This window comes from Ranitomeya variabilis, chromosome 3 (assembly GCF_051348905.1).
Source record: "Ranitomeya variabilis isolate aRanVar5 chromosome 3, aRanVar5.hap1, whole genome shotgun sequence".
Classification (NCBI taxonomy): domain Eukaryota; kingdom Metazoa; phylum Chordata; class Amphibia; order Anura; family Dendrobatidae; genus Ranitomeya; species Ranitomeya variabilis.
In genome coordinates this window covers 247143747-247165744 of record NC_135234.1, presented here as the reverse complement: position 1 = coordinate 247165744, position 21998 = coordinate 247143747, and positions in this window count along the sequence as shown.

Here is a 21998-nt window from a genome sequence, read left to right as displayed (position 1 = left end):
ATGAATCGGATGGGTCCCCAACCTAACTGCCTAGTGTGAACATTTAACTATGGCTAATCTCTGAATGTATGGGTGAATATAAACACCTTTCTTGGTAAAGCCTACATTTATAGGTTGGTCGGAACCTGATGTGAGATCAGATGTAATTAAAATCACCGCATGGTGAAGGGCGGAGTGCACCTATAAAGACTAGTTCTCGTTGTTTCAGTCACTTTTTCTGTTAGGCCGGGGTCACACTTTGGAGTGTGATGTGAGAAACTCGCGTGAGTCTCTCACATCAATACCCGGCACTGCCGCCGGCACTCGGACCGGAGTGTGCGGCTTCATAGAAATATAGAACTCCAGCCCTAGTTCTCCAATATATAAAGTATTATGGCCCCAGTTCCCCCCATGTATATAGTAGGATGGCTCCAGTTCCCTTCATGTATATGGTAGGATGGCTCCAGTTCCCCCATGTATATAGTATGATGGCCCAAGTTCCCCCCTTGTATATAGTATGATGGCCGCAGTTCCCCCACATATATAGTATGATGGCCCCAGTTCCTCCATATATACAGTTTGATGGCTCCAGCCTCCATATATACAGTATGATAGCCGCAGTTCTTCTATATATAAAATATGATGGCCCCAGCCCCCATATATACAGTATGATGGCTCCAGTTCCTCCATATATAAAGTATGATGGCCCAAGCCCCCATATACACAGTATTACAGTATGATGGCCCCTGTTCCCCGATATATAAAGTATGACGACCCCAGCCCCATATATACAGTATGACGGCCCCAATTCCTCCATATAAAAAGTATGATGGCCCCAGCCCCCATATATACAGTATATACAGAGTTGCTGAGCGGAGATGGAAGACATCCCGTTCTGCCAAGCACTTTATCGCATAAAAGCAGTCCCTCACCAGCTTCAAGTCCACACTCATTGCCTCAAAACAAACTTACTTCTCATCACTCATATCCTCCCTGTCTCACAACCCTAAACAGCTTTTCAACACTTTCAATTCTCTACTCCGTCCCCCAGCACCACCTCCCTCTCCTCTCATTTCTGCTGAAGTCTTTGCCTCTTTCTTTAAGCAGAAGATCGATACAATCAGAAAAAGCTTTGGCCCAGAACCCCAATGCCCCTCTTAGTTGCTCAACCCTGTTCCTCCAAAACTAACTTCTCCACCTTGACAGAAGATCAGCTTTCCACCCTCCTGTCAAGATCACATCTCACCACTTCTACGCTTGACCCGCTCCCGTCCCACCTCATTCCTAACTTCGCCACAGTCTTCATCCCAACCCTAACACACCTCTTCAACCTCTCACTCACAACTGGTGTCTTCCCCTCATCCTTCAAGCATGCCTCAATCACACCCATCCTCAAAAAGCCCTCCCTCGACCCATCCTCTGTGTCTAGCTATCGCCCAATATCTCTTCTCCCTTATGCCTGAAAACTACTGGAACAGCATGTCCATCTTGAACTGTCCTCCTACCTCTCCTCCTGCTCCCTCTTTGACCGGTTACAATCTGGCTTCCGATCGTATCACTCAACTGAAACTGCCCTAACTAAAGTCACCAATGACCTACTAACCTCCAAGAGCAAGCGATACTACTCTGTCCTCCTTCACTTGGACCTGTCTTCTGCCTTTGACACTGTGGACCACTCCCTCCTGCTCCAGATTCTCTCATCTCTTGGCATCACAGACTTGGCCCTATCCTGGATCTCGTCATATCTAACAGACCGAACATTCTGTGTCTCCCTCTCCTACACCACCTCCTTACCTCGCCCCGTCTGTCGGTGTTCCCAAAGGCTCAGTCCTAGAGCCCGTGCTCTTCTCCATCTACACCTTTGGCCTGGGACAGCTCATAGAATCCTATGGTTTGCAGTATCATCTGTACGCTGATGACACGCAGCTCTACCTCTCTGGACCCGACCTCACCTCCTTACTCACCAAAATCCCACAATGTCTGTCTGCTATTTCAGCTTTCTTTTCTCCTCGCTTTCTAAAACTGAACATGGACAAAACAGAATTCACCATCTTTCCCCCTTCTCACTCTACCCCTCCACCAAACCTATCCATCAATGTCAATGGCTGCTCACTTTCCCCAGTCCCGCATGCTCGGTGCCTCCGGGTGATCCTCGACTCTGCCCTGTCTTTCAAGCCTCATATCCAAGCCCTTGCCTCCTGCCGACTCAAACCCAAAAATATTTCCCGGATCCGTGCATTCCTTGACCATGAAACCACAAAAATGCTTGTGCACACCCTTATCTCCCACCTCGTTTACTGCAACCTCCTACTCTCTGGCCTCCCCTCCAGCACTCTGGCACCACTTCAATCAATCCTACACTCTGCTGCCTGACTAATCCACCTGTCTCCCCATTATTCCCCAGCCTCTCGTCCCTGCCAAGCCCTTCACTGGCTTTCTATTGTCCAGAGGCTCTGGTTCAAAACCCTTACTATGGCATACAAAGCCATCCACAACCTGTCTCCTCCATACATCTGTGACTTGGTCTCCTGGTACTTACCCACATGCAACCTTCGATCCTCTCAAGATCTCCTTCTCTACTCCCCTCTTATCTCTTCTTCCCACAACCGCATACAAGACTTCTCCCATGCTTCCCCCATACACTGGAACTCTCTACCGCAACACATCAGACTCTCGCCTACCACGGAAACCTTGAAAAACAATCTGAAGACCCACCTCTTCCGACAAGCCTACAATCTGCAGTGATCCTTAGTCTGCTGAACCGCCGCATGACCAGCTCTACCCTCTCCTAATGTATCCTCACCCATCCCCGGAGACTGTGAGTCCTTGCGGGCAGGGTCCTCTCTCCTTCTGTACTCATGTGTGCCTTGTATTGCTCATGTTTATTGTGCTTGTCTATATTTGCCCCTTTTCACATGTAAAGCACCATGGAATAAATGGCGCTATATAGGTGTATAATAATAATAATAAAAATTATAATAATGATGGCCCCAGTTCCTCCATATATACAGTATGATGGCCCCAACCTCCATATATACAGTACGATGGCCCCAGTTCCTCAATATATAAAGTATGATGGCCTCAGCCCCCATATATACAGCATGATGGTCCCAGTTCCTCCATATATAAAATATGTTGGCCCCAACCCCCATGTATACTGTACAGTGTGATGGTCCCAGTTCCTTCATATATACAGTATGATGGCCCCAGCCCCCATATATAGTAGGATGGCCCCACAGCCCATTCATATAACAATAATAAAATTTATAACATTTATACTCACCTCATCTCATGAGACGGCATGCAGAACGGCATGAGACAATGACATCATCGCACTCTCTGCATGAGCACACTATGCCACGCCACAGTCTGCAGCTTATGAGACAGACAGGCAGCATGGTGGCTTATTGGCTAGCACTGCAGCCTTGCAGCGCTGGAGTCCTGGGTTCAAATGCCAAGAACAACATCTGCAAGGAGTTTGAATGTTCTCCTCGTGTTTGCATGGGTTTCCTCCGGGTACTCTGGTTTCCTCCCACATACTAAAGACATACTGATAGGGAATTTAGATTATGAGCCCCATCGGGGACAGCAATGATAATGTGCAAAACTGTAAAGCCCTGCGGAATATGCAGAATAAAGATTATTATTAGACTGATGCACGTGTCTGCTGTCGACCGCATCACAGCACAGCACACACGGCCACGGGCAGTTTGCTGTGCATGGCCATCAGGCGGCCGGCCCTGCACAGCTGCTGGGGCAGCGGCCCGGGGGGGCATTTGTCTCCCTGCCACCCAGCTGCTTCTTCATTGAGCAAAGATTAAAGTACCTGCTACTCCCTAAACAGGGATCATTTTTTCACTCTCCACATGAAATAATCATAGCCTATGTACAAACACCAGCTAAGCTGGCATTTACTCCTCAAAAGGGAGATCAATTTGTAACATTTATACAATTTAAGTAGCCTGCACATTTTGAAACTGCAGTTTGTAGTTAAATAGGCTGCTGGTTATTACCACCAGTTACAATGTGTTTTCCACTAGTCCGATAGGTTGTCACTTGGTCATTAATAAGGCTGTATTTGCATTACGGAGCTTAAAACAGGTTCAAAATACACATACAAAAAATGTTGTCCTAAGCCAGCGTAGGGTGTCACCACTAAAGAACAGTTTGCCAAAGGCATGTAACCCCAACTAAAGACCTAAAAAGAATTGTACTTTATTAAACTAATCAAGGAAAACGTTAAAACTCGCATAGTGATGAGCCTTTGACAAATTGTTATTTAAAACAGGTTCAATACACACCTAAAAGACCTCAGAGTGTAATATGTGTATTTTATTGGCCGTTAGATGCCTTTCTGTATTACAATTTGAGGCAAATTTATTGGCCACGAATCTAATCTAATTTTTTGCAAAAATCGCTAAACTGGCGAATTTGGGTTTCAAATTATTCTTTTATCAATCTTGATTATTTTTATGTCCAATGTATGAAGAAAGATGACAAGATACTTCTTAAATGAATATTTTACTGTATTAAAACTCATTGTGAAGGGTCAAATTATTCTTACAATATTTCTTACTACTTTTTTATGAATAAAAGCATTGAAACTAAAAAGTAATCTAAAATTAATACCGTGGTAATACAGGGTGCATATCATTATTTCTTGTGGTTTTAAGTACTTGTTTTTAATCATGACATGGGTAGCAAATGCCAGTGATCAGGCTTTTGTAATGATGTTTTATTCTTGGTTCTTTCAGCAAACAATAGTATTATTCAAGCTATTGATTGAGAAAGCTGCTATGCAGTATATCAAGACAGTCTTTATTTTTTGGACACTGAAACCAATTTTTAGAGCATTCCCCCAGCTTTTCAAAATTCTTCATTTGCATTAGACTAGAATAAAGTAAGTAAATGTTTAGAAAAACAGCTGTGAAACTCAGACTATTATCCGTGAAAGAATGTAGTGCATTTATAACAAAGGGCTCCTTAACACCAAACCAGTTTGATAGGTTACACAAAGTCTAACATAGAAGATGCCATTCTGTTTACAATACTTCGAGTTGTGCAATTGACTTAAAAACCTTTTGTCCATATTGAATAAATAGTTTTAGGGTATCATTTAACCAATGGCCTTTATGAATATTGGGTTTGCTAACTGCAACCTTTCTACCTCTACTTTCAGTCATTGTTATAGGAAGTAAAAATAAACTTTAAAAATACCTTCCACACATGGTTAATTCTGTAATAGTGAGTAGAAAGACAGATATACAAAATGATCTGTAGTTTCTGATGATAACTTCACTCAACACTCGAGATCGAAGTGTTTATTGTAATTCCCCCAAAATTTGACCCCTTAGTGACAGGGCCAATTAAGTACTTAATGACCAGGCCAATTTTTACAATTCTGACCACTGTCACTTTATGTGGTTATAACTCTAGAACGCGTTAACAGATCCTACTGATTCTGAGATTGTTTTTTCGGGACATCACAATTCATGTTATTGGTAACATTTATTTAATATGACTTGCATTTATTTATGAAAAAAATGGAAATATAGCGAAAATTTTTAAAATGTTGCAATTTTCAAACTTTGAGGTTTTTATGCCCTTAAAACAGAGAGATATGTCACACAAAATACTTAATAAGTAACATTTACCATGTGTCTACTTTACATCAGCATAATTTTGGAAACAAATATTTTTTTTGTTAGGAAGTTATAAGCTTTAAAAATGTAAAAAAAAATTCCAAAAAAAGAACAGGACTAGAAAAACTTGTATTTAGTTGGCATGTGCTGGTCCAATATTGTATTAATATGACACAGAGGTGTGAAAGAAACAAAAGGAACATTTTTTACTACACCCAGACTTTGTGAATTGTATTTGAAAAAAACTATGGCTTCCCTGCCTGTGACACACATGCTAAGTTTCAGGAGTCTTCTTTACTAGCAAAATTAGGACACAGGATATTACACTGCCCTTCTGGTTTACAATGACAGCGTGTGAACACGAAAAGAACTCATGTTATTATAGTCAAAGTCACATAATTATGCAGTAATGAGTATTATTCAGAGACAGACACCACTCCCATTTTTAATGTGCTTAAACACTAGTGCAGCAGTACAACACAATCCAATTTTAACCTTTTTCTCTCCCTATATCAAATGACCTATGAATTTTGTCCTTCTATCCCTAAAGTGTATAACTGTAAAATGGCGCTGCTTGGCCATCTTTTATACTGACTGTGATAGTCCACCCCTGATGCGCTAAATCATGGGATATGATAGACTCAGGGAATTGTATGTAAGCTCACCCGAATGTGGCTTAAGTCGTACGCCAGCTCTGTGACTCTTCAGCAGTGTGTAAAAAATGCTGGATATTTTTTATTCTGATCTGCACAAATCGATTCTCTATTTAAATTTGGGGGGATCTGTGAATATCAGGAAATTCGACACAAGGTCAATTCATTGCTGATCAGTTCTATAATCTATACTTACAGGTGTTGTCCACTACTATGACAACCCCTTCTTCATCTAAATGTTTGGTGCTCATAAAATAGAAAAGCCTATTCCCACCTTCCGTGCCATTCCAGCGGTGTCAGTACTCGTGTGCCCGGTGCTCTCATGTTGTTATGACACGTGTGCCTGGCGCCCGATCAGCACTGACGTCAATGTCTCCGCCTTTGGACAAAACAAACATCAAGAGGAAGTGAGAGCAGCCACAGCCCTGACTTCCTCTTGATGTTCAATTTGCCCGAAGGTGTGGCAAGTGACGTCCGCGGTCATTGAGTGTCAATGTCAATAAATTACATGATTCCATCTAATCAACTACACAAATATGTGCTGGTGTAATATGATTCAGTTTTACAATTATGGTTATTTCACTTTTTTCATGTAAGCACTTAGAATATTTATCCTCTTAATATTTTGCAATCATTATATTAATCCGTAATTTCCCCCAGCATCAATAAAGTGTATCGTATCGTATATTATATGGAACTGTGTACTTACAAATGCTAATTTTGCCCTTCTAACCAGCTAATTCTTCTGATTTCCATTAGGTCTATGACATCATGAGATTAAAACTGAATCTTTCTAAGCTCTATGTGGAAACAGGAAGTTTCTTTTCCCTCCATTAGTCATCATTAGCACTACAATTCTACATCTCTGCAAAGTCCCTAGCGTCCCAACTCCACCCCCTCTACAACCTCTAGCCCAGCTGATCCACCCATCCCCCCTTCCAGGGACTGTGTTCTACACTAAAAAAAGCAAAAAAGTCAAACAAAATTATTTTTTATTTAGATATTTTTTCATGCTATATATTACACTGCATTGTTTTGTACATCATAACATATCTTATTATTATGTCTAGGAAATGTGTTCATTCTATTTGTCTATTGCTTAGGGTATGTATTCACCATTTATTACACTCACCTCTCTTTCACATTCACCTACACACATCCTTATATATTACCATATATTTTCTTTTCTTTACTCACTTAATTCACTTTTCACCACTCCTTTCCCTTTTGTTTCACAGTCATGGCATCCCTTACCTATAATGGTGACCATTGGCCTCACTGTATAGTTAAATATTTCCTTTTTTCATTTTTCCAACCTGCACATCGCTGATGCGTATGCCTACTAATGTCCTTCCATTCTGTGTATCGCTAACAGTATCCATGGGTAATGCATGCGGGTTGTTGACATCGCAACATCACAAGAGACTTTTCCTCTGACCCGCTGCATCACCAGGATTCCTGGAAGTGATGAACCCACTGTGCGGGCGCCACCATTCTATTATCATCACCTGTGGGGAGCTCTATATAAAGCCTAGTTTCACACTAGCATTTTGCTGAGCTGCGGAAGGTTGCGGACTTCCTCCGTGAAGCCCCGCCCACGGCCGCACCTCCTCCGCTCAGCTCCATCTAGGTCCGCATGCGGCCTGCGTATCTATCTTTAACATTAGGTACGCAGGTCGTGTGGATGTATGAGGATGCCTCTGCATGCGCCATTTTGACGATGCAGAGAAAAAAAGAAATTCCAACCAGCTGCGTTCGACGCGGGTCGCCGTATTGTCAAAACGACGCATGCGGAGGCATCTGCATACATCCACAGGGCGGGGCTTCAGGAGGAAGTCCGCAGCCCTCCGCAGCTCAGCAAAACGCTAGTGTGAAACTAGCCTAAGGCAATAATGCACACACTCTAACAAAACCCCCTGATGAAACGCACACGAAATGCGCATTACAGTTTTGTGAGTCACATCAAGACATGGGTAAGCTCTTCTTTATTTACTTATCTTGAGTGTTGGTCACCTAATAATCTTTTTAGTGCTAGTACACTTTGATTCCAGCCATATTGATAATTGAAACAATAGGTGTCACAACTGTCTCCAAATCTTGCATATTGTCACATTGTTTTGTGAGTTTAGGAATATTTTGGTTCATGTCATGTAGCTATTAGTGCTTTTGTCTACTTTTAGGAGATGGCAGCTATATCACTGTGACAGAGTAGAATAGTAAGCATGGATATATTATACCATGATGTACATTGCAAAATGCCCTCAGGTAATTCTATGCAAATTGGTGTTTTGTGAATTATTGTAGTCAAATTGTTGTCCTGTTGGTATAAGTGAATGCTGGTTTCGGTGGAATCACTTACAGATGATCGATTCACAAAGCTGCTCTCCATGAGTGTGCTTAACATACATTCCACAAAGTTGGCTCATTGTCAATATTGAATAAGAAAATTTCAATGTCATCACCTCACTACACCTGTTCAAATTTAGTTCCACTTATACAATTTTTTCATTAAAGCACACCATTATTAACGTTACAGATCTCTCTATCTGTACAGCCCCAAGGGCATTTTAGTTATTAGAAGACATTAGAATTTCCAAATCTAATAATTGTTAAATAGATTGAAATAATTACGCCAGTGCAAAATAAATGTGTATTGAACAATATTATTTTGGATTAATTAATTGTTTTGAGATATGTGGCTGCTTGCTAAAATCCCATGAGAATGTTGCAGTATGAAGATAGCTGCAAAGTACATAAAATCTATTAGAGAAATGGATGAATGTGGAATTCACTGGCTCATCAATACTGTTTAGAATTCCGCCTCCATATAAATTTCTATGGTCTGAAGGAACATTACTGGATAGAACACTGGCATTAGGATGCAATAGGCATGTTCCTTCAAAGCTCGGGTACACATAGATATGAGAAGAAATGAAGCTCAAACTGAGAATGAAAAATAAATATTGGAAAAAACAAAAACATAAAAACATGAGTAGGTGTGTTCTTCCAATATATACAGTACAGACCTAAAGTTTGGACACACCTTCTCTTTTAAAGATTTTTCTGTATTTTCATGACTATGAAAATTGTACATACACACTGAAGGCATCAAACTATGAATTAACACATGTGGAATTATATACTTAACAAAAAACTGTGAAACAACTGAAATTATGTCTTATATTCTAGGTTCTTCAAAATAGCCACCTTTTGCTTTGATGACTGCTTTGCACACTCTTGGCATTCTCTTGATGAGCTTCAAGAGGTAGTCACTGTTAATGGTTTTCACTTCACAGGTGTGCCCTGACAGGTTTAATAAGTGGGATTTCTTGCTTTATAAATGGGTTTGGGACCATCAGTTGTGTTGGCAGGGGGGCGCAGTCGGGCCGCCTAATGTGACGGTCCGCAGTGTCTCCCCTGGCAGCTGCATTCTGACAACCCCTCGGACTGGGAGTCAGCTGTTCTCTGTGCTGACTGTCAAGCTGACAGCTGGCACAGAGAAGCTGCAGCGCGCCGGCTCCCAGTATTCAATTGCACTCGTATCTTACAGACACTAGTACAATTGAAGATTTGACTGCAGTGCCTAGAACGGAGGTGATTTCGGGAGGTAATGATGTCCCCAGAAGGGGCGTGGCCTCCTTCCATCCAGTGAAGACACCATAGCAGGAAGCTGCTGAGGCTGCTAGAGGACTGAGGGTCTGCAGCATGGAGCCGTGTGAGAAGATTACTGAGGTGTGTGGGGAATGGGGGAATGATGATGATGAGGGGCTGTGTAGTGGATGATAAGAGGCTGTGTGGGGAATGGGGGGATGATGAGGGGCTGTGTGGGGAATGGGGGGATAATGAGGTGCTGTGTGGGCAATGGGGGGATAATGAGGTGCTGTGTGGGGAATGGGGGGTGATGAGGGGCTTTGTGGGGAATGGGGGGATAATGAAGTGCTGTGTGGGAAATGGGGGGTGATGATGGACTGTGTGCAAGAAGGGGTGATGATGAGGGGCTTTGGGGAGAAGGGGGATGATGAGGGGCTGTATGGGGGTGATGGGGGGGCAGTGTGGGAAATGGGGGGATGAGAGGCTGTGTGGGTGATGATGAGGGCCTTTGTGGGGAATGGGGGATGATGAGGGTCTGTATGGGGGATGATGAGGGCCTGTGAGGAATGGGGGGATGATGAAGAGCTGTGGGGAATGGGGGGGCAGTATGGGGAATGGGGGGATGATGGGGGCCTGTGTGGGGAATGGGGGAGTGATGAGGGGCTGTGTAGGGAATGGGGGGATAATGAGGTGTTGTGTGGGGAATGGGGGGTGATGAGGGGCTGTGTAGTAGATGATAAGAGGCTGTGTGGGGAATGGGGGGATGATGAGGGGCTGTGTGGGGAATGGGAGGATGATGAGGGGCTTTGAGGAGAAGGGGGATGATGAGGGGCTGTGTGAGAGAAGGGGTGATGATGAGGGGTTTTGGGGGAGAAGGGGGGTGATGAGGGGCTGTATGAGAGTGATGGGGAGCTGTGTGGGGAATGGGGGGATGAGAGGCTGTGTGGGTGATTAGGGCCTGTGTGGGGAATGGGGGGATGATGAGGGGCTCTGTGGAGAAGCGGGGTGATGAGGGCCTTTGTGGGGAATGGGGGGATGATGTGTGTTGTAAATTCCGTTCTGAAGCTCCCCCTGTGGTTGCTAATGGTATTTTTGTGAGTTCTGCCCTTGGGCTCCCTCTGGTGGTTTCGAGTGGAACTGCTGCTCCTTTAGGTAGCTGTGGCAGCTGCCTTCACTAATCGCCTTGCCTGGGTTTGTTATTTAAACCTGCTCTGGGCTTTATTTCATGCCAGCTGTCAATGTTCTTGGTTGGATTTGGTTCTCTCCTTGGATTTCTCATATGGCCTGTCCTTGTCAGCAAAAGATAAGTTTTTGCTAGTTTTTGTTTGTCCATTTTCCTGGACTCTATTGCTTTGCAAATATGTCTCTTTTTGTCCAGCTTGTCACTATGTCATATTCAGGCTAGCTGGAAGCTCTGGGAAGCAGATTTGCCCCTCCACACCGTGAGTCGGTGTGGAGTTCATTTTTGTAAACTCTGCATGGATTTTGTAGTTTCTAATACTGACAGCACAGTATCCTTTTCTCTCTGTCTATCAAGTTTAGTATTGGCCTCCTTTGCTGAAATCTGATTTCATTTCTGTGTACGTCATTTCCCTCTTTTGAGATGCATTTAACACATTGTGGGCCAGCTGTACTGTTATGACCTGGTGGTTAAGAGGCCACACTGATATGACCTGGTGGCTAAAACGCAACATGGGACGAGCTCTGAGAAGGTGGTATCTCTACTGACCGCAGTCCCTAATCCTAACAACAACACTAGTAATAGCCGTGGGATGTTCCTGACTCTCCCTAGACACCTCTTCACAGCCTAAGAACTAACTACCCCTAAAGAAGGAAATAGAAAGCTATCTTGCCTCAGAGAAAACCCCAAAAGGAAAGACAGCCCCCACAAATATTGACTGTGAGTGAAGAGAGAAATGACGTACACAGAAATGAAATCAGATTTCAGCAAAGGAGGCCAATACTAAACTTGATAGACAGAGAGAAAAGGATACTGTGCGGTCAGTATTAAAAACTACAAAATCCACGCAGAGTTTACAAAAATGAACTCCACACCGACTCACGGTGTGGAGAGGCAAATCTGCTTCCCAGAGCTTCCAGCTAGCCTGAATATGACATAGTGACAAGCTGGACAAAAAGAGACATATTTGCAAAGCAATAGAGTCCAGGAAAATGGACAAACAAAAACTAGCAAAAACTTATCTTTTGCTGACAAGGACAGGCCATATGAGAAATCCAAGGAGAGAACCAAATCCAACCAAGAACATTGACAGCTGGCATGAACTAAAGCCCAGAGCAGGTTTAAATAACAAACCCAGGCAAGGCGATTAGTGAAGGCAGCTGCCACAGCTACCTAAAGGAGCAGCAGTTCCACTCGAAACCACCAGAGGGAGCCCAAGGGCAGAACTCACAGAAATACCATTAGCAACCACAGGGGGGAGCTTCAGAACGGAATTCACAACAGATGTGGGTCTGTATTGGGGATGATGAGGGCCTATGAGGAAAGGGGGGATGATGAGGGGCTGTGGGGAATGGGGGGGCTGTATGGGGAATGGGGGATGATGGTGGCCTGTGTGGGGAATGGGGGTGTTATGAGGGGCTGTGGGAAATGGGGGGATGATGAGGGACTGTGTGGGGGTGATGAGGGGGAGATGGGGTTGATGAGGGGCTGTGGGGGGATGAGGAGATGGGGGTGATGAGGGGCTGTGTGGGGAATGGGGGGATTTATTGTGTGGGGAGAATTGGAGTTGGCATGGGGGATTTAATGTGTGTGGGGAGATTTGGAGTGGAGATGGGGGATTTAATGTGTGGGGGAGATTTGAGGACACAAAATGAAGAGCAAAGGGGGAGTTGGGGGGCATATATGAGGAAACAGTACCGGGGAATGAGGGCATGTATGAGGAAACATGTATGAGGGTGATGGGATGTGTGCAGACATAGTATTGGGAGTCAGGTGAGCAGGCAGTGTAGAAAGTGAGGGGGTAAATATATGAGGAGACAGTATGGTGAACAGGAGGGATGTGAGAGGAGACAGTATGAGGAGGGAGGGGAATAGTGTGAGAAGACAGTATGAGGGGAGAAAAGTGAGTGGGCACAGAATAGAAACTAGAGAGTAGTGGAGGCATAGCATGGGGGACAGTGTAAGGACACAGCCAGGAGGAGACAGTATACCAGGAAGGGGGAGTGTGATGATAGAGTGCAGTATAAATACTGGGCCCTAAAGAGAGGACACAGTGTGAGAGGACAGTGTGAAGAGGGGGCCGGTATGGAAAGGTTAGTGTGAAGAGCATGTACCATAAGTAGGACAGTGTGGGGGGTCATATTTTGTGCAGACAATATAGTGAGGGCCGGGGCAATTATTTAATCAGGAGCATTATAATGACACTTGTATCTTTAAGGGCATCATGTGGAGATTTTCTGCAAAAGAGCGGAGAAAATGGAAATCTGCAGAGACAGCTGTGGATGAGAAAACTCATCATGGGATCTAGGCAAGATGAAGAAAAGAACAACGACAACAGAGATGACGTCATCTATAAGGTACCTGGATGTAAATGTTATTTGTGATACTAACTAATTCTCATGTTTTTATTTATGTTAGGAGCATTAAAGGGGTTGTCCAGGTTTGTAATGAGTCTGCAGTCATTCTATGTGACTGCAGACTTCTGAGTTCTCACAGTGCGCACTGCACGCTGTCAGGATTCTGTCGTGCTGGCAATTTTATTAGACATGTGTGGCCTCATTCAATGAAAATGAACTGAGTGAGGCTGGGCACGTTTAGCCGGAATGTGTTTCAGAAGTATACAAATCAAATACTTGTGCTGACATGACTGTCCACCGGCAAGGGAGAATCCTAAAAGTGTGCAGTGCATTCGTTGTGAGAATTCAGAAGCCTGCGATGTCAGGATTCAGCTCTGCAGGTTCCAGTAGTCATCACATGGACATTTCACTCATATTCGATTTTCATACTGCATTAGGGAGAGGAGCTCGTGGGTACATGACTAAGTGTGAAAATCCCATATGTCCTTGGGGGGGGGGGGGGGGCGCCAAACTGAACTCTTGCCCCGGGTGTCAGAAACCCTAGATACACCGCTGGATAAGTTTATCCGAGTCACCAGCCTCAGAGACCAGGTCAATGCTACACAGAGTTCTAGCAGCAGACACATCTCTACAACAACCGTTAAGAGGAGACTTTGTGCAGCAGGCCTTTATGGTAAAATAGCTGCTAGGAAACCACTGCTAAGGACAGGCAACAAGCAGAAGAGACTTGTTTGGGCTAAAGAACACAAGGAATGGACATTAGACCAGTGGAAATCTGTGCTTTGGTCTGATGAGTCCAAATTTGAGATCTTTGGTTCCAACCACCGTGTCTTTGTGCGATGCAGAAAAGGTGAACGGATGGACTCTACATGCCTGGTTCCCACCGTGAAGCATGAAGGAGGAGGTGTGATGGTGGGGGGGTGCTTTGCTGGTGACAATGTTGCGGATTTATTCAAAATTGAAGGCATACTGAACCAGCATGGCTACCACAGCATCTTGCAGCGGCATGCTATTCCATCCGGTTTGCGTTTAGTTGGACCATCATTTATTTTTCAACAGGACAATGACCCCAAACCCACCTCCAGGATGTGTAAGGGCTATTTGACCAAGAAGGAGAGTGATGGGGTGCTACACCAGATGACCTGGCCTCCACAATCACCAGACCTGAACCCAATCGAGATGGTTTGGGGTGAGCTGGACTGCAGAGTTAAGGCAAAAGGGCCAACAAGTGCTAATTATCTCTGGGAACTCCTTCAAGATTGTTGGAAGATCAATCCCGGTAACTACCTCTTGAAGCTCATCAAGAGAATGCCAAGAGTGTGCAAAGCAGTCATCAAAGCAAAAGGTGGCTACTTTGAAGAACCTAGAATATAAGACATAATTTCAGTTGTTTCACACTTTTTTGTTAAGTATATAATTCCACATGTGTTAATTCATAGTTTTGATGCCTTCAGTGTGAATGTACAATTTTCATAGTCATGAAAATACAGAAGAATCTTTAAGTGAGAAGGTGTGTCCAAACTTTTGGTCTGTACTGTATATACAGTGAAGGAAATAAGTATTTGATCCCTTGTTGATTTTGTAAGTTTGCCCACTAACAAAGACATGAACAGTTTATAATTTTAAGGTTAGGTTAATTTTAACATTGAGAGATAGAATATCAAAATTAAAATCCAGAAAATCACATTGTATAAATTTTATAAATTTATTTGCATTTTGCAGTGAGAAATAAGTATCGTATTTTCTGGTGTATAAGATGACTGGGCGCATTAGACGACCCCCAACTTTTCCATATAAAATATGGAGTTTGGGATATACTCGCCGTATAAGACGGGGTAATCTTATATGCCGGGTGTTGTCTTATATGGCGTGTGTGGTCCGGATGGTTCCCAGAGTCTGGAGGAGAGGAGACTCTTCTTCAGGCCCTGGGATCCATATTCATGTGAAAAAAAGAAAGAATGAAAATAAAAAATATGGATATACTTACCTTCCGACGCCCCCCGGCTCTCAGCGGTGCAAGCGACGGCTTCTGTTCCCAAGGATGCATTGCGCACAGGACCGGAGATGACGTCGCGATCAATACCTGATCACTTCAAGTCAATATTTCTTCAAGCTACTGGGAATTCCTTCTTCGCTATCATTCTAAAGTATCATATCATTCTAAAGTTCAATAGTTGTCTGTATTATTAGCATTTATAAAGTTTCAATGTTCAACATTATCGTTGAGAGGGGTTTATATTCTACTATGGATGTAGATAATTGGATAAGGTAACCTGATGTTGATTTAAAGGGAATTTCTCAGCAGTTTTTTTGCTATGTAATCTTAAAGTACCATAACTTAGGGGCTGAGACCCGTATTTAAGTGATGTGTCACTTACTGGGTTGTGTTTTTTTGCTTCACTACAATCAGTATTTATCAGCAGGAGATTATCATTACAGAGCAACTGGTCTTTGCATCCTTGTCCAAACACGCCTCGAGCACTGATTAGTAGTTTTCTATAACTATAAAAACTGAGGTCTGCTAGATATGCAGCAGAGAAAACTGGGATTCTATCCCAACTGCGGCACTCCATTAATTAAGTGATACATAGCCGGAATCAGGCTTTCTACCACTACCTCATGCTGTTGTCAAATTACATACCAAAAAACTACTAAGGCTAGTTTCACATTTGCGTTTAAAAACGCAGCGTTTTTAACGCAAACGAAGGTGGTGAAAAAACGCATGTAAACGAGTGCAAACACTGCGTTTTTTAGACGCATGCGTTTTTGCATGCGGTAAAAAAACGTGGCGTTTTGCCACGTTTACATGTGTTTTTTCATGCGTTTGCGTTTTTGAAACGCATGCTGAGAAGTGTGTGACAGCTGCCAATCATCAAAATCATCTAGAAAACCCAATATAAATAGAAAAAGCTATATTTACTTCAGCGCGATATATGTGAAAAGCCGGTAATTCAATTGCCGGCTTTTCATTTCTCCTGCCTAAAAACCCGACATGATATGAGACATGGTTTACATACAGTAAACCATGTCATATCCCCCTTTTTTTTGCATATTCCACACTACTAATGTAAGTAGTGTGTATGTGCAAAATTTCGGCGCTGTAGCTATTAATTTTAAGGGTTAAATCGCGGAAAAAATTGGCGTGGGCTCCCGCGCAATTTTCTCCGCCAGAGTGGTAAAGCCAGTGACTGAGGGCAGATATTAATAGCCTAGAGAGGGTCCATGGTTATTGGCCCCCCCGGCTACAAACATCTGCCCCCAGCCACCCCAGAAAAGGCACATCTGGAAGATGCGCCTATTCTGGCACTTGGCCACTCTCTTCTCACTCCCGTTTAGCGGTGGGATATGGGGTAATGAAGGGTTAATGTCACCTTGCTATTGTAAGGTGACATTAAGCCAGATTAATAATGGAGAGGCGTCAATTATGACACCTATCCATTATTAATCCAATTGTATGAAATGGTTAAAAAAAACACACACACAATATTGCAAAGTATTTTAATGAAATAAACACACGGGTTGTTGTAATATTTTATTGCTCTCTCAATCCACCTGAAGACCATCGTTCTGTAACAAATTAAAAATAATAAACCAACAGTATACATACCTTCCGTAGATCTGTAATGTCCCACGATGTAAATCCATCTGAAGGGGTTAAAATATTTTACAGGCAGGAGCTCTGCTATAATGCAGCTGTGCTCGTGCCTGTAAAACCCAGGGAATGAAGGTAATGTAGGTCAATGACCTATAGTTACCTTCAGTCGTGGTGATGCGCCCTCTGCTGGATGTCCTCATGAACTGCAGCCTGGGAACTTTTTCCCACGCTCGACGTCATATGAGGACACTTGACCCTATGGTCTTTTCTCTATCCTTAGTACGGTATGTACTCTTTCTACCTTATCTATCTGATTTAAGTGAAACGGTTTGTGCCTAGAAATTTGGGGCCTCTCCCCGGCGTATACTTCTTAGATACATTGTACCAGGTTTTTGCAATGATGCTAGATTCTCTTTCCAAAGATTTCTGTATATACTTTATTTTGTATATTTAGTTTTTTATGATTTATGTTCACTTTGGTTATTTTTTCACGTGTAGTTACTGACGAAGGTCCATGTGTAGGACCGAAACGTTTACTGAGTACCACTACAATAAAGCGCACCTTTAAGCATCAAGTTGAGTGCTAGGTTCTTTTTATATATACTTACAATAGCAAGGTGACATTAACCCTTCATTACCCCATATCCCACCACTACACAGGAGTGGGAAGAGAGTGGCCAAGTGCCAGAATAGGCGCATCTTCCAGATGTGCCTTTTCTGGGGTGGCTGGGGGCAGAAGATTTTAGACAAGGGGGGCCAATAACCATGGACCCTCTCCAGGCTATTAATATCTGCCCTCAGTCACTGGCTTTACCACTCTGGTGGAGAAAATTGCGCGGGAGCCCACGCCAATTTTTTCCGCGATTTAACCCTTAAAATTAATAGCTACAGCGCTGAAATTTTGCACATACACACTTCTTAACATTAGTAGTGTGGAATATGCAAAAAAAAGGGGGATATGACATGGCTTACTGTATGTAAACCATGTCTCATATCATGTTGGGTTTAGGCAGGAGAAATGAAAAGCCGGCAATTGAATTACCGGCTTTAGGGTTAGGGGTAGGGTTAGGGGTAGGGTTAGGGTTTGGATCCCTTAAGCCACCCCCCACCATCAAGGTGATAATCAGTGTGTATTCTTGTTTTTTTCTGTAAAAACGCATGCGTTTTTAACGCAAACAAACGCATGTGCTTAAAAACGCATGCGTTTACATAGACAGCAAACGCCTCTAGAAATTACTACATGTTGCATTTCCGCAACAAAACGCAAGCATGGAAAAAACGCATGCGTTGTCAAACGCGGCAAAACGCATGCAAAAAAAACGCATGCGTTTTTAATGTTAAGTATAGGAAAAAAAACGCATGCGTTTTTTTGCGGTAAAACGCAGCGGCAAAAAACGCAAATGTGAAACCAGCCTAACAGATTACATTTGAAATTAAAGGGAACCTACCACCCCGTTTTTTAAAAATGAGATAAAAATAGTGTGAAATAGGGGCAGAGCTGGGCTTTACATTAGGGCCTTTTCGGTGCCTTTACACCCCCGTTAGGCTGCCCAAATACCTTTGTGAAGTGGCCGTTTTCTGCTGTCACTCAAGTGGGTCAGGTCGGATGGGCGTGGTCACAGCGCTGTTTGTCCCCCAGGATCCTGCTCATCATTACGTTGGTGGCGTAGTGGTGTGCGCATGTCCAGCAGGCGAATCCACTGCCCAGGAGATGAATAACGGCGCAGTCTTCGCTATTCAGCCGTTTACCGGTGGGCGCGGCCATCTTTCCTGTGGCCGCGCCTGCGCAGATGGAGCGCTCTGCTGCCCGGGACTTCAGGAAAATGGCCGCCGCGATCTCCATCTGCGCACGCGCGGAATCCCGCGGCCATTTTCCTGAAGTCCCGGGCAGCAGAGCGCTCCATCTGCGCAGGCGTGGCCACAGGAAAGATGGCCGCGCCCACCGGTAAACGGCTGAATAGCGAAGACCGCGCCGTTATTCATCTCCTGGGCAGTGGATTCGCCTGCTGGACATGCGCACACCACTACGCCACCAATGTAATGATGAGCAGGATCCTGGGGGACAAACAGCGCTGTGACCACGCCCATCCGACCTGACCCACTTGAGTGACAGCAGAAAACGGCCACTTCACAAAGGTATTTGGGCAGCCTAACGGGGGTGTAAAGGCACCGAAAAGGCCCTAATGTAAAGCCCAGCTCTGCCCCTATTTCACACTATTTTTATCTCATTTTTAAAAAACGGGGTGGTAGGTTCCCTTTAAGGCTTTTAATGAACTTTGCAAAAGGAGTCAGATCAGTTGTTATCTTATTGTCTTGCTGCCAGATATGCACTTTAAGACTTTAGCTAGACAGAACATAAAAAATCCATACTATACTGTTTGGTACCATTCAACCAATTATGAAGCTAGTACTCAAGTACTTTCCACAAATCTGGTCAGCCTGAGGTCTTTAAGTCTCTTTATAACTCTATCAAAGATCGCAGCCTGGGAGGTTGAGCAGGTCTACCCACTGTTATCGTTGGAGCAAACAGTTCTCTGCTGCCCCCTATTGTCCAGACAATTAAACAATTGATTGACGATCAATGGAGGAGGCCGCAGGCTGTTTTTACTAATAGGTCGGTTATCGGAAAATTAACAGTGAGTGTATGGTATATACAGTCACTTTAAACTCCATGATAACCCAAGACTACTCGCTGCCACCACCAGTTGAGTTCTATACAGGCTGACTGGAGGCCTGGTTCTGGTAGCATATGGCTGTGCAGTGTGGGTTAGAAAACAAAAGGAATAGAACTATTACATTTTATATTTAATCCAAAACATTAGGCAGTGTTTATAAAAGAAAATATACAAAATACTTTACAAAGGGGACAAAACAATACAGCATATACAATTACAGAAAATTAAAGAGATTAACAAAAGTACTTACAACGCTGATCACAAAGATGAATCAGTTTAGTGAAGACGAGCACTTCAAATGGAGACGTTCAGTGAATGGGATTCATGCATACACCTATGTGTATCTCTCTACAGGAACACAGATCATAATTTATCTGGACCTTTTATCAACACCTGGGCTACACCCACATTCTCCCCTTGATGACCTCACGTGGGCCGGGTTGTGGATGCTCTCAGCCCTTCAGTATTTTCTGAAATTCCCAACTTATGCGATATATTCACTCCTGATGATTGTGGATCGCCCCGTCTAGGGCTAGGGGTACTCGGTACCGGGTCCTTCGGTTCGCAGGGGGTTGTCACGGTGGCTGACCCGGTTCGTGGCCCTAGGGACGTCCGTGTAAAAGGGAAAGGTCTTTAAAGGGGAATGTTCGAGACGCCACCTGTGGTATTCGGTCAGGGTGACCGACGCTGCTTTAAGGGGTCCTCTGGGGTGATGTTATTGCAGCTAGATGGTATACCTTCCCACAGGTGAAGTGTATCCCCAGGACTTCCCAGTGTGTAGTTGGTGAATGGTGAAAGGCGCAGTGAAGAACAAGGACACAAGGTTGCAGTCTCTTTACCTTTTACTGAAGGCTTCAGCATCCACAGTCCAGAGCACCAGATCACAGGGTAGGCAGAGTCCAGCCAGATTGGAGGCAAATCCAGAGTCCCCTTATCTGTTATGAACCTGGTGGTTAGGTGCACCTGGAATGACCTGATGGTTAAACTAAAAGACAGGACAAGCTCTGGGAAGTGGGAACTCTGCTGACCGCAATCCTAATCCTATAACACACACACTAGAAATAGCTGTGGAGCGTACCTAACTCTCCCTAGACGCCTCTTCACAGCCTAAGAGCTAACTACCCCTAAAGATAGGAAAATAAGCCTTTCCTTGCCTCAGAGAAATTCCCCAAAGATAAAGGAAGCCCCCCACATATATTAACTGTGAGTTAAGAGGAAAGTCACAAACACAGGGATGAAACAGGTTTCAGCAAAGGAGGCCAGACTTACTAAATAGACTGAGGTTAGGAAAGGGATCTATGCGGTCGGCACAAAAATCTACAAAAAGCCACGCAGAGTGTGCAAAAAGACCCCCGCACCGACTCACAGTGCGGAGGTGCCACTCTGCAACCCAGAGCTTCCAGCTAGCAAGGCAATATCATGTTAGCAAGCTGGACAAGAACTTAGCAAGTACTAAGAAATATATTCAGTACACAATGAACAACAAATGAACTAGCAGGGACTTAGCTTCTGCTGGAGTAGACAGGTCATCAGAAAGATCCGAGAGAGATCTGAACCAGTGCAGATACATTGACAGCTGGCATGGAGTAACGATCTGAGTGGAGTTAAATAGAGAAGCCAACCTAGCCGCAAATGAGGGCAGCTGAGGAAGCAACCACAGAACCAGCAGTTCCACTCACAGCCACCAGAGGGAGTCCACGGACAGAACTCGCCGAAGTACCATTCATGACCACAGGAGGGAGTTCGAGAACGGAATTCACAACAGTACCCCCCCTTGAGGAGGGGTCACCGAACCCTTACCAGAGCCCCCAGGCCGATCCGGACGAGCCAAATGAAAGGCACGAACCAACTCGGCCGCATGGACATCGGAGGCAAAAACCCAGGAATTATCCTCCTGACCATAGCCCTTCCATTTGACTAGGTACTGAAGTTTCCGTCTCGAAATATGAGAATCCAAAATCTTCTCTACCACATACTCCAACTCCCCCTCGACCAACACCGGAGCAGGAGGGTCAACGGAGGGAACCATAGGCGCCACATATCTCTGCAACAACGACCTATGGAACACATTATGGATGGCAAAAGAAGCTGGAAGGGCCAAACGAAACGACACAGGATTGAGAATTTCAGAAATTTTATAAGGACCAATGAAACGAGGCTTAAACTTAGGAGAAGAAACCTTCATAGGGACATGACGAGAAGACAACCAAACCAAATCCCCAACACGAAGTCGGGGACCAACACAGCGACGGCGGTTGGCGACACGTTGAGCCTTCTCCTGGGACAATGTCAAATTGTCCACTACATGAGTCCAAATTTGCTGCAA